Source organism: Lipotes vexillifer, unplaced genomic scaffold, assembly GCF_000442215.2.
Source record: "Lipotes vexillifer unplaced genomic scaffold, Lipotes_vexillifer_v1.1 scaffold59, whole genome shotgun sequence".
Taxonomy (NCBI): domain Eukaryota; kingdom Metazoa; phylum Chordata; class Mammalia; order Artiodactyla; family Lipotidae; genus Lipotes; species Lipotes vexillifer.
In genome coordinates this window covers 2,559,173-2,570,734 of record NW_006791208.1, presented here as the reverse complement: position 1 = coordinate 2,570,734, position 11,562 = coordinate 2,559,173, and the positions used below count along the sequence as shown (strand labels likewise).

Genomic DNA, 11,562 nt, shown 5'->3' with positions numbered 1-11,562 from the left:
TACCCATCTTAGTATAACAAAACCTCTTCCCTCCCTTCATTTGTAACAAGTACAGGCACAGGCCCTCCTGGCCAATATCTCCAAGAGAGGAAAAGATGAGAAGACTCATTCCAATGCCCCATGAGCCAGCCCGTGCCATAGCCTGAGCCGCAGCAAGTCGGCCCTGGTCCCGTCCCAGTTTACCATCTCATCCAGCAACCCTGCCTAACTCACACACCACTGCCCCGGGCCGATCTTCAGGGTAGCAAAGGTAAGTGCATGTGCTCAGAACAGACCTAAAGTCCCTGCCACTAACATCAGAGACCGTCTGGATTTCTACTCTCTACCCATCTAGCCCAGTTCCCAGACTTCTTCTGTATTTTAAGGGCATATAAGCAGCAACCCCCCACCCCCGTGTCCACTGCCTGCCATTTGGAGGGCTAAGTAAGGTTCCCTACTTTTTATTTTCCAAGAAGTCCATTAAAAGATTATCTGATCTGCACTTCAGTTTTCCCAAAATGTAGTTCCTTGAACCTTTGAATGGGAATCACTCATCATTTTATAAAATAATTTTAATACAAAGTTTAATATCGATACTTTTTTTTTTTTGCGGTACACGGGCCTCTCACTGTTGTGGCCTCTCCCGTTGCAGAGCACAGGCTCCAGACGAGCAGGCTCAGCGGCCACGGCTCACGGGCCCAGCCGCTCCACGGCATGTGGGATCTTCCCGGACCGGGGCACGAACCCGCGTCCCCTGCATCAGCAGGCGGACTCTCAACCACTGCGCCACCAGGGAAGCCCGATATCGATACTTTTATTTTAATACCAAAACGAAGAAGAGGAACAGAGTGTCTGAATAAAGAAAAGTCCTCTAAGTTAATAAATTTAACTTTATGGAACATTCACTCTATTGCCCTCAATTTTTCTGTTTTGCACAAACAAATGAAAAACTTACCACAAACCAGTTTGTGTCCTTGGGCTCGGGTTTTGGAGTAAGCTGATGTGAGGACCTGGTTTGAGAAGAACTCCATGTTAGGAGGCTGTGTTGTGATTGCAGTAATAAGGCAGAGTGTCAATACTGGCCTTTCAGTACATATTTTGTGTATTAACAAGACCTGACATTTTAAATGAGAGAGAGATTGTTGTTTTCTATATTTGGTCCTCATGCTGTTTTAAGGATTGAGAGTTTAAGAAAATAATACCATTCCTATACTTACTGTCTACTGTGAGGATTGAGATGGGCCTAGAGTCTGTGGGCAGTTGTAGGCACTGCCCTTTGGGCAGCATGGTCATGACAGTGAAGGGTGGGAACTTGCATGGTCGGGGGAATGAAGGGAGGAGCTGGGAGTAAACTCTACAGATGAGCACCAGGAAGGTCATGATGTGGCTGTCCTGTTTCTGAAGGAGGGCCCAGGAGGCAATGAGCTGTCTGACATGCTAAGACCCTAGAAAGAAGAGCTAGGCCTAATAGCAAGAAAGTACGGAGATGCAAATTTAAGCTTAATAGAGGAAAGATGTTTTAGGAATCAGAGATGCCTAAATATAGAAAGTGAGCTTCTCATTACTGCATACAGAGGTTGAACAGTCGTTAGTCTGGGAGGTGATGGAGAGGACCACTGTATTTAAATTAAAATAATAAAATTTAATAGAAATAATAATTTTATGTTTATAGTACTTGACATTTATTTATTTATTATAAATTTATTTATTTTTGGCTGCGTTGGGTCTTCGTTGCTGCGCACAGGCGTCTCACTGCAGTGGCTCCTCTTGTGGAGCACGGGCTCCAGGCGCAAGGAATCCAGTAGCTGTGGCACGTGGGCTCAGCAGTTGTGGCTCATGGGCTCTAGAGCACAGGCTCAGTAGTTGTGACGCAGGGGCTTAGCTGCTCCGCGACATGTGGGATCTTCCCGGACCTGGGCAGGAACCCGTGTCCCCTGCATTGGCAGGTGGATTCTTAACCACTGCGCCACCAGGGAAGTCCTACTTGACATTTAAAAAATTGTTTTGGCACAATTGCCTCTTAAAATAGTCTTCAGGGAATTCCCTGGAGGTCCAGTGGTTAGGACTCCGCGCTTCCACTGCAGGGGGCACAGGTTCAATCCCTGGCCAGGGAACTGAGATCCCACATGCCATGCGGCACGGCCAAAAAAATTGTCTTGAGAGGTAGATTTAAAAAAACTTCTGATTCAGGTTCAAGAAGGCAGATTGGGGACACACAACGGTGAGCAAAACAAATAAAAAAGTCTGCCCTTGTGGAGCTCACAATCTAGAAATTACATAGATTTTATGTTATCCTAGAGACACTGGAAGAACTTAGGGATAGGGCAAAATAAGGTAATGCAGGGGGAAAAAGAAAGGCGATTATAAATGTCAAGAAAAAAAGGCAAGGGCTTCCCTGGTGGCGCAGTGGTTGAGAATCTGCCTGCCAATGCAGGGGACACAGGTTCGAGCCCTGGTCTGGGAAGATCCCACATGCCGTGGAGCAACTGGGCCTGTGAGCCACAACTACTGAGCCTGCGCGTCTGGAGCCTGTGCTCCACAACAACAGAGGCCGTGATAGTGAGAGGCCCGTGTACTGCGATAAAGAGTGGTCCCTGCTTGCCACAACTAGAGAAAGCCCACGCACAGAAATGAAGACCCAACACAGCCATAAATAAATAAATTTAAAAAAAAAAAGCAAAAGACAACATATTAAAAAAGAAAAGAAAAAAAGGCAAAAAAACCCAATCGAGGTGATATAATTATAGCATCCTATTGGTTACACAGTAAGCAATATGTAGTCATAAGAATATAAACACTATTTTCAATTTTTAGAAACAATCTGTAGACAAAGCACAGAAACTCAGCGATGATTGAAGATAGAATGTCAATGTTAAATTTTTTGACAATATAAAAATAAATGTATAGTCAGTGGAATACTTGAATTAGAGGTGGGGAAATGAAATAAAAAGTGGAGAAGTTAATAGTCTAATTCTCATACAAGATTGCTGAGATACTGACCCGAGTTGGTAAAACAAACAAGGGATAGAAGAGTAAGTACATTGTTTAAATGTTCAAATGTAAACAGAAGAAGACATAGACTAGATAGATAGATAGATAGATAAGCAGGCAAAACAGAGAGGAAGAGAAAAAGGAGGGCATTTATGTGAACTAAATTTTCATTTTTCATACCGTGGAGTCAATAGATTACCTAAAATCTGTAAATCAAGAAATGGAATAATTTCAGAGGCTTACCACCTAAGTAAACAAAAATATAGATGTTTAAAAGAGGTTGCCTTGAGGAAGTGAGTCAGGGGTAGAAAGGATTGGACCAAGAAACATGTTTGTCATGACACACGTGTAAACATTTCTATTTTTTAAATTAAATTAATTTTATTTTTGGCTGCGTTGGGTCTTCATCGCTGCGTGCCGGCTTCTCACTGCGGTGGCTTCTCTTGTTGTGGAGCACGGGCTCTAGGCGCGTGGGCTTCAGTACTTGTGGCACGCAGGCTCAGTAGTTGTGGCTCACAGGCTCTAGAGCGCAGGCTCAGCAGTTGTGGCGAGTGGGCTTAGTCGCTCCGCGGCATGGGGGATCTTCCCAGACCAGGGATCGAACCCCTGTCCCCTGCATTGGCAGGCGGATTCTTAACCACTGCGTCACCAGGGAAGCCCAACATTTCTTGATTTAAAAAAAATGCAACGTAATATATTATTTCCATGTTGTGAAAAAAATTAAAATCTATCATACCCGTTAAAATAGATGAAGAAACTTAGGCTCAGAGAGGTGAGGTGACTTTGTTTATGTCACAACAACTAGGAAGAGGAGGGACCAGGGATGCATGTCATATCTCATGACACCAGCTCCTCTGAGCTCTGTGGGGCTGCTCCAAACAGCCCTGAGAGCTCCTTTTACTCTGCTTCTATGATTCACCATCCATTCAAGCTGCTATGCCTTTGCACCTGCTCTTTTCTCTGCCTGGGGTGCCCCTCCCAACGTCTTTTGCTGGCATGTGTCTGTTCATTTTTCATGACCCAGCCCTACGTCATTTCCTCCATAACAAGGACTCTTCTCTTGTCCTCCTCTTATACTCTGTCCCTGCCTCTACTGTAATGTTTATTTATGGTCCCACTGGATCATAAATATTTGGCTATCCATCCGTCCATCTTTCTGTCTCATTTGCTAGTCTGTAAGCCCTTCAAGGCAGAGGTCTGTGTCTGATTCAACACTGTACCCCAGCTCCCACCCCAGTGCCTGCCACTGGGTCTTCAAAAGTGTTTCTGGAATTTGTGAATGTGTGGAGCACATGTGTCTCTGACTCTAAGATTCTGGGCTGGTGGCCGAGCCCCAAACCCTGGCCACAGGCCTGACAGCTGTGGACGAGGCTGCTTTGTCAGGTTCATACTCATCCCTAAGTGACTCCCCCTCTCCCAGCCTTCGTATTCTGTCACCCTCCTGTTTTATTGTTCTCCGCTCACATCCCAAGGCTTATCTGCAAATCTCCCAAAAGGCATTCTTTAAGAGCCAATTGGAGCCTTCCATCTGGATTGTATTAAATCACTGACAGAGTTCTGTCCCCAAGTCAGCAGGGGCCGGAGGAAGGCTTTGGGGGAGACCTTTTCTCCTTAGAGGAACTAACTCAGAAGAAAAATAATGTGCTGGTGGGAGCTGCCCAAAGTGGTGGGAGCAGGGAGATGAATAGATTGTGCAGCTCTTGTTAGATATGTGTCCCCAGGCATGCTCTCGGAGTCTCCAGGCCTCTGTTTTATCACCTGGCTCACAGGAGAGTGATACATGCTCTAGGCTGGTGGGGATTACAAGAGACAAAGCATGAAGATGTGTCTGGAACAGCACTGGCCCAGAGTGGGGGCTCAGTCTATGTGTGAGTCTTCCTTCCTGTCCAGTTCTTTTTTTCTTTTTCTCTATTTTTGTTTTTACTTTTATCACAGTGATCCACTAACACAGTTTAAGAGGCAAATTCTTCTTTTGTTACAACAAAAACTAGTTTCTTACCCCGTTCTCACTATTTATTTTTCCCCAGAGGCAACCACTTTCAACTCTTTTAAACAATGCTTTCCGTATTTACTTGCATATTTCAAAATAACTTGCTTGTATTGGTACTTTTTGTTTTGTTTTATTTTGTTTGTTTTGTTTTCAGGTTTCATCTTTTTAATCAACTCGGTGAAGGATGTCCTAAATGCTCCATGAAACACAACAGAATATTTTTTTCTTCCAGTATTAAAAAATATATATAGGGGAGTTCCCTGGTGGCCTAGTGGTTAGGATTCTGGACTTTCACTGTTGTGGCCTGGGATCAATCCCTAGTTGGGAAACTGAGATCCCGCAAGCCACGCAGCTCGGCCAAAAAACAAAAAAACAAAAAAACGAAAACAAAAAAACATACACAAATATTTTGAAGAAATTTCTATATAATCAGACAGAGATCGGGAGTACAAAACACCTCTAAGTAATCATGTTCTTGATTTCTTATAGTTAACAGCTGGAAATTGCTTCCGAACCATGATTAAACATTGTGTACAGGTTTTTAAAATGTTCCTAGATACACATTTTTAAAAACAATCAGTCTGGCCAAACATTTTTTGCCAGAACCAATAATCCTGAGAGCCTGAACTAAAAAACTGGTAAAAAAGGGAAAAAAAATACCCATACTCTACAAATGGCTCAGAATTTGTCTTTAAATGGGAGAAAAATTTTAAAAAACCCGTGAAGCTTTCTGAAAGGTCTTTAACAAGCTACCTCGGGAGCTCAACCCAAAAAACAGAGGTTGATGTACTAAAACAGATGTTTCAGTGCAGCTCCAAAAATCTTTATAAATACAGCCATTTGGAAGGATCGTCCTGAATCAGAAGAAATTTCATTCCTTGTGTATCTTCATTAGGTGTGCATATGCCTCAACTCAGTTGTCATAATTGTCCCTGTAATTTCTTCCTGAGTAGCGGTCATGACCACCCTGGCTTCTGCCGCCATAGCCTCTGGACCTTCCATATCCATATCCTCCAGGTTGATTGTCATACCTGCCATTTCCATAGCCCTGGTCCCCACGACCTCTAGAGTAACTGTGACCACGCCTATAGGCCCCAAAGGAACCCCCTCTTGTTCCCCAGGGCCGACTTGCCCACGTGGTCTACATGGATCTGACGACCATCCAGAGACTCTCTATTCATGGCTCTCATGGCATCTGAGGCATGCTCTGGATTGGTGATAATGATGTGGCCAAAACCCGGATCGCTGTTTCCCAGTCCTTGACAATAACCACCCCAGAAATAGGTCTGAAGCTGCTGCGGTGGTCTTCTAGAGCCTGCTCATCAGTGTTGAAATTGTGGGCTCCCACGAAGAGCTTCTCTTCTTCAGAGGACATGGCAGTAAATTTGAGTCCTGGAAATGAAGGAGTAAGAAGGCCAAAGAGACAGTTCCTGCCAAGGAGCCGAGAGTGGGCTCTACTGGTACTTTTTGAATTCATGTACTGAAGGACATCTTGATTGATTCTAGTTTTTGGCAACTATGAATAAGGTTGCTATAAACATTTGTGTGTAGGTTTTTGTGTGGACATAAGTTTTCAACTCTTTTAAGTGAATACCAAGGAGCACCATCTCTGGATTAGATGGCAAACCTACACTTAGCTTTGTAAGAAATTCCAGACTGTCTTCCAAAGTGGCTGTACCATTTTGCATTCCCACCAGCAATAAACGAGAGTTCCTGTTACTCCACATCCTCACCAGCATTTGGTGTTGTCAGTGTTTTGGCTTTTAGATATTCCTGGTACCTCATTATTTTAATTTGTTAATTCCTAATGACATATAATGTTGAGCATCTTTTCATATGTTTATTTGCCATCGTATATCTTCTTTGAGGAGGTATCTGTTCAGATCTTTTGTCTATTTTTTGGTTTATTTGTTGGTTTTCTTTTTTGTTGTTGTTGTTGGTTTTCTTATTGTTCAGTTTTATGAGTTCTTTGTATATTTTAGATACAAGCCTCTGTCAGATGTGTGTTTTGCAAATGTTTTCTCCCAGTCCTTAATGTGCCTTTTCCTTCTCTTAAGGTACTGAGCTTTTATTATTATTATATGTTTAACGTCTAATAGCTCATTTTTGTTCTCTGGATCTTCTTTTTAATAGTTCCTTCTTTTTGTTTCATGTATGGAATAATTCTTCTCATCTCTCTGAAAATATTCATGATAGTTTTTCCTGAAGTGTTCCTCTCCCTGCAAGCCTCTGTTTCTCCCAAGTTGCTTTTATTTCTTAGTAGAGGCTCTCCCCAAAACAAAAGGTGATTCTTGTCTGTCTTCTTGTCTGAGGAAGACACCAAAATCTGACTGTACACTCTGTGTATGTTTGTGTTTTGGAGGTAGGGGTGTGTGCTTGGTGACTGTGGGCTTCTCTCTAGGGTAATCGGGCCAACATTTTTGTGTCTGTGTGTGGTACGCGGGCCTCTCACTGTTGTGGCCTCTCCCGTTGCGGAACACAGGCTCCGGACACGCAGGCTCAGCGGCCACAGCTCACGGGCCCAGCCGCTCCGCGGCACGTGGGATCCTCCCGGACCGGGGCACGAACCCGCGTCCCCTGCATCGGCAGGCGGACTCTCAACCACTGCGCCACCAGGGAAGCCCTAGGCCAACATTTTGTTGGGGAGCCTGCCTACCCAGTCCTTGCCGGACCTTGTAAACATGGCTACTAGTAGTTTTGGATTTGAGTGGGGGAAGAAGACCGGCAGTTTCACCATCTAGTAAGTAAACTTCCATTTCATCCCTATTTTTAACACTCTACACCCATCTGTGTCTGCTGTCTTCCTGTCTGGATATCCTTATTTTATCTTCTCCAGATAGTGAAGCTTCAGGCTTCTACTAAGGTGCAGAGCAGACAGTCCCCCACCTGTGGAGTGAGGGAGGGAATGGATCTGGGGTTAAACAGCTTCTTAGACTTTTTTGGGCATAATACATTGAGTTTATTCCAAAGGAAAATTTTCATTTTCCCCAAGTGTTTTAACAGTCTACAAGAATAATATCTAATGTCTTTTCATGTTATTTGTAGACTTAAATTTTAAAATCAGAAGTGGTGATACTAGACAAGATGTAATTTACACTAATTTCTAATAATCTTTTAATGAGAATTTGATGGAATTATTTTTGTCACCCTAAAATGAGATTTTACTAAAATGTATACTTTTCTATCACTTGTTCATCCAAAGATCCAGCTTTTTTACCCTCAATCTGTACCTATAATGAATGAACTTGAACAAAAACTTCTATCAGAAAGTATTTCTATATATTTTATTTTTAAATTAATTTTTATTGGAGTATAGTTGATTTACAATGTTGTGTTAGTTTCTGCTACACAGCAAACTGAATCGGTTATGCATATACATATATCCACTCTTTTTTATATTCTATTCCCATATAGGTCATTACAGAGTGTTGAGTAATGTTCCCTCTGCTATACAGTAGGTTCTTATTACTTATCCATTTTATATATAGTAGTGTGTATATATCAATCCCAATCTCCCAGTTTATCCCTCCTCCTTTCTATCCCCCTCTACATATTTTAGTTGAGTAGATTCTTCAAGGCGTTCTAGGTTCTAGCTAGCATTATCTAGCATTTATTGTTTCTATGGATTTAAAAAATAAAGTTTCTATTTAGCATTCATGTCTCCTTAGGCTCCTCTTAGGTATGACAATTTCTCAAACTTTTCATGTTTTTTAAAATTATCTTTACAATTTTGAGAAATACTGTTCAGGTACTTTGTAGAATGTCCTTCAACTGGAATCTTTTTGATGTTTCTCTAGTGATTAGACTTGGGTTATGTGTTCTTGAGAGAAAGACCACAGAGGCACGGCACCATTCTCATCATAGTATATCAAGAGGACATGATACCAACATGGCTTATCACCGACAATATTAACTTTGATCACCTGACTGAGGTACTGATTGTCAGGTTTCTCCCTTCTAAAGTGACTCTTTTCACCAGTTCCCAATACTGTAATCTTCGGAAGGAAGTCACTATGCACAACCCATATTTAAGGACTGGGGTGTTAGGTTCTACCTCCTTGAGGGCAGAGTCTCTACATAAATTATTTGGAGTTCTTCTGTACAGGAGATTTGACTAGTCTTCTCTGCTTATTGTTTTAATCATTATTTATATCAGTATGGGCATTTATTTTATACTTTGAGTTATAAATCAATACTACTTTACTTTATTTTATTTTTTATTTTTTTTATTTTTTCTTTGCGGTACGCGGGCCTCTCACTGTTGCGGCCTCTCCCGTTGCGGAGCACAGGCTCCGGACGCGCAGGCTCAGCGGCCATGGCTCACGGGCCCAGCCGCCCCGCGGCATGTGGGATCTTCCCGGACCGGGGCACGAACCCACGTCCCCTGCATCGGCAGGCGGACACTCAACCACTGCGCCACCAGGGAAGCCCAATACTACTTTATTTAGTTGCTCAAATTGTTCCAACTTTGGCTGTTAGGAGCTTTTCCAGTTGGTGCCCTTGTCCTTGGACATGCCCTCGCCATCGCGTGCGTGTTATGTATGTGCGAGCACTTTCTTACTTTTCCACCCCAGGCTTGTTTGTGTATTTCCTGCCCCAGTTCTAGAACCAGCCGTTTTTCCAAGGAGTCCTGGTTCCTTTTATTGGAGAGAGGTATTAGAAACCAAGATCTGGGTGCTGGGTATGTTCATTGATATTGGGATGTTGTAGCTTCTAGGATTGTTCAGCTGACAGAGCAAAAATTGTATGTGTGTACACTAAACCATATATATATACATATCTATAAATAGTTCTATATGTAACCATCTGTATGGTATCTATACTAAGTTAAATATAAATTCATACTGTTACCTCCCACTCTAATCCATTAAGAAACGGATCATCGTAGCCTCTTCTCCTTACTTGTTTGTAACCTCCCACTCAAACGGTGAGAAACCAGTCTCCGTGCATTTACCTAATTAGTCACTTCCACTGCACATGTATAGCAGTATCAGAACTGTTAACCTATAAACTCATGGGAAAGAATTAGCGTGCAACTGGAATATAGTGATTATGTACAGTTTCTTTTGCCTTTAGTCTTGTTTCATTTCCAAAGTTACTTAGGTCAGCAACTTCTCCCCACCCCACCCCCCCGCCCTGGCCCCTTTCAATCAGGCTCATTTATACATTTGCAATAGAGTTAGATTGTTTTGTCACATTATACATTCCATCCTGGGGTCTGATGACCTCCTAAGTGATTTTTTAAAAATTTTGCATATGTTAAGTTTCACTGTGCTATAAAGTTCTATGGGTTTTGACAAATGCACCATTGCAGTAACATACAAGACAGTTTCAAAGTCCTTAAAAAAATCCCCAGTGGTTTACCAATTCAACCCTCCCCTGCTTCCTGGCAATCACTGGCAATTACTTTCTCTATAGCTTTTTTTAGAATGTCATATATTTTAGAATGTCATATATTTGGAATCTTACAGTATGTAGCCTTTTCAAACTGGCTTCTTCCCCCTAGCAATATGCATTTAAGATTCACCCGTGTGGAAATTCCCTGGCAGTACAGTGGTTAGGACTTCATGCGTTCAGTGCCGAGGGCCCGGGTTCAATCCCTGGCCTGGGAACTAAGGTCCCACAGGCTGCACAATGTGGCCAAAAAAAAAATCATCCATGTCTTCTCACAGCTTCATAGCTCATTTCTTCCTATCATTGAATACTATTCAATTGTATGGATATACAATTTTGTGTGTTTGTTTATCCATTCGCCTATAGAAGGGCATCTCAGTTGCTTCCAGTTTTGGGCAATTCTGAATAAAGCTGCTGTAAACATTTGTGTGAGGGTTTCTGTGTTGGTGTAAGTTTTCAAATCAGTTGGATAATTAAACAGACTTTTAGCCGATCATTCCTCTTTCTGGCTTCACCTTCACACCCACTTCCAGAGGAAAGGGATGTCTTCTGTTTCCAAGCCTTTGAGGGGTTCTGCAATGTAGGTCGACTTGCTTCTTGGCTTCCTACCTGCCCGTTGGTGATTCCGCTCCCTCTGGTCTGCTAAGTCATTTACACTCTCCCGTCAGCTTTCCACCCTGGAAAATTATGTTGCATAATCCCCTCTCCTTGTCCTATTATTTTTGTGGGTTTATATCTTGACCCTTTTATTGTCATTTTAGTGGGATGGAGTGAACGCTAATGTCAATGTTCAACCCACCAGTTTTGGCCAGAAGTATCCCCCCTTCTTTTCTCAGAGGCAGAGATTTGATCTCCCTGGGGATGTAAAGTCAGGGCTGCTGTGACTCCAGTCCTGTGAGAAGACCCTCTGCTCCCAAATTCTCTCCCAGTGCCCGTCCAGTCAGGGCCTCAGTCCCAACCCCCTGCCCTTAACGATCCCGGCCTCAGGGCTTTGAAGGCCCGAACCTGTCGGGAAGGCTCAACATTCTGAGCTGGAGGCCTCAGAGCAAGGTCATGTGTGGATACGGCTCAGCCTGGGAAGATGACACAAATGGCGGGGCAGGAGGAAAGGACAAAGAGAGCGAGACCCCGTGAACAGACTGGAACCCAGACATTTTCTAGACCCTCTTTGGTACGTCCACCCTCATCTCCCTAACAAACAATGTCTT

General features: G+C 43.0%; 1 pseudogene; it reads right to left on the bottom strand.

Moving 5' to 3' along the window:
• Positions 1-5,873: 5,873 nt before the first annotated feature.
• Positions 5,874-6,335, bottom strand: LOC103086013 (putative RNA-binding protein 3 pseudogene; annotated as a pseudogene).
• Positions 6,336-11,562: the final 5,227 nt, after the last annotated feature.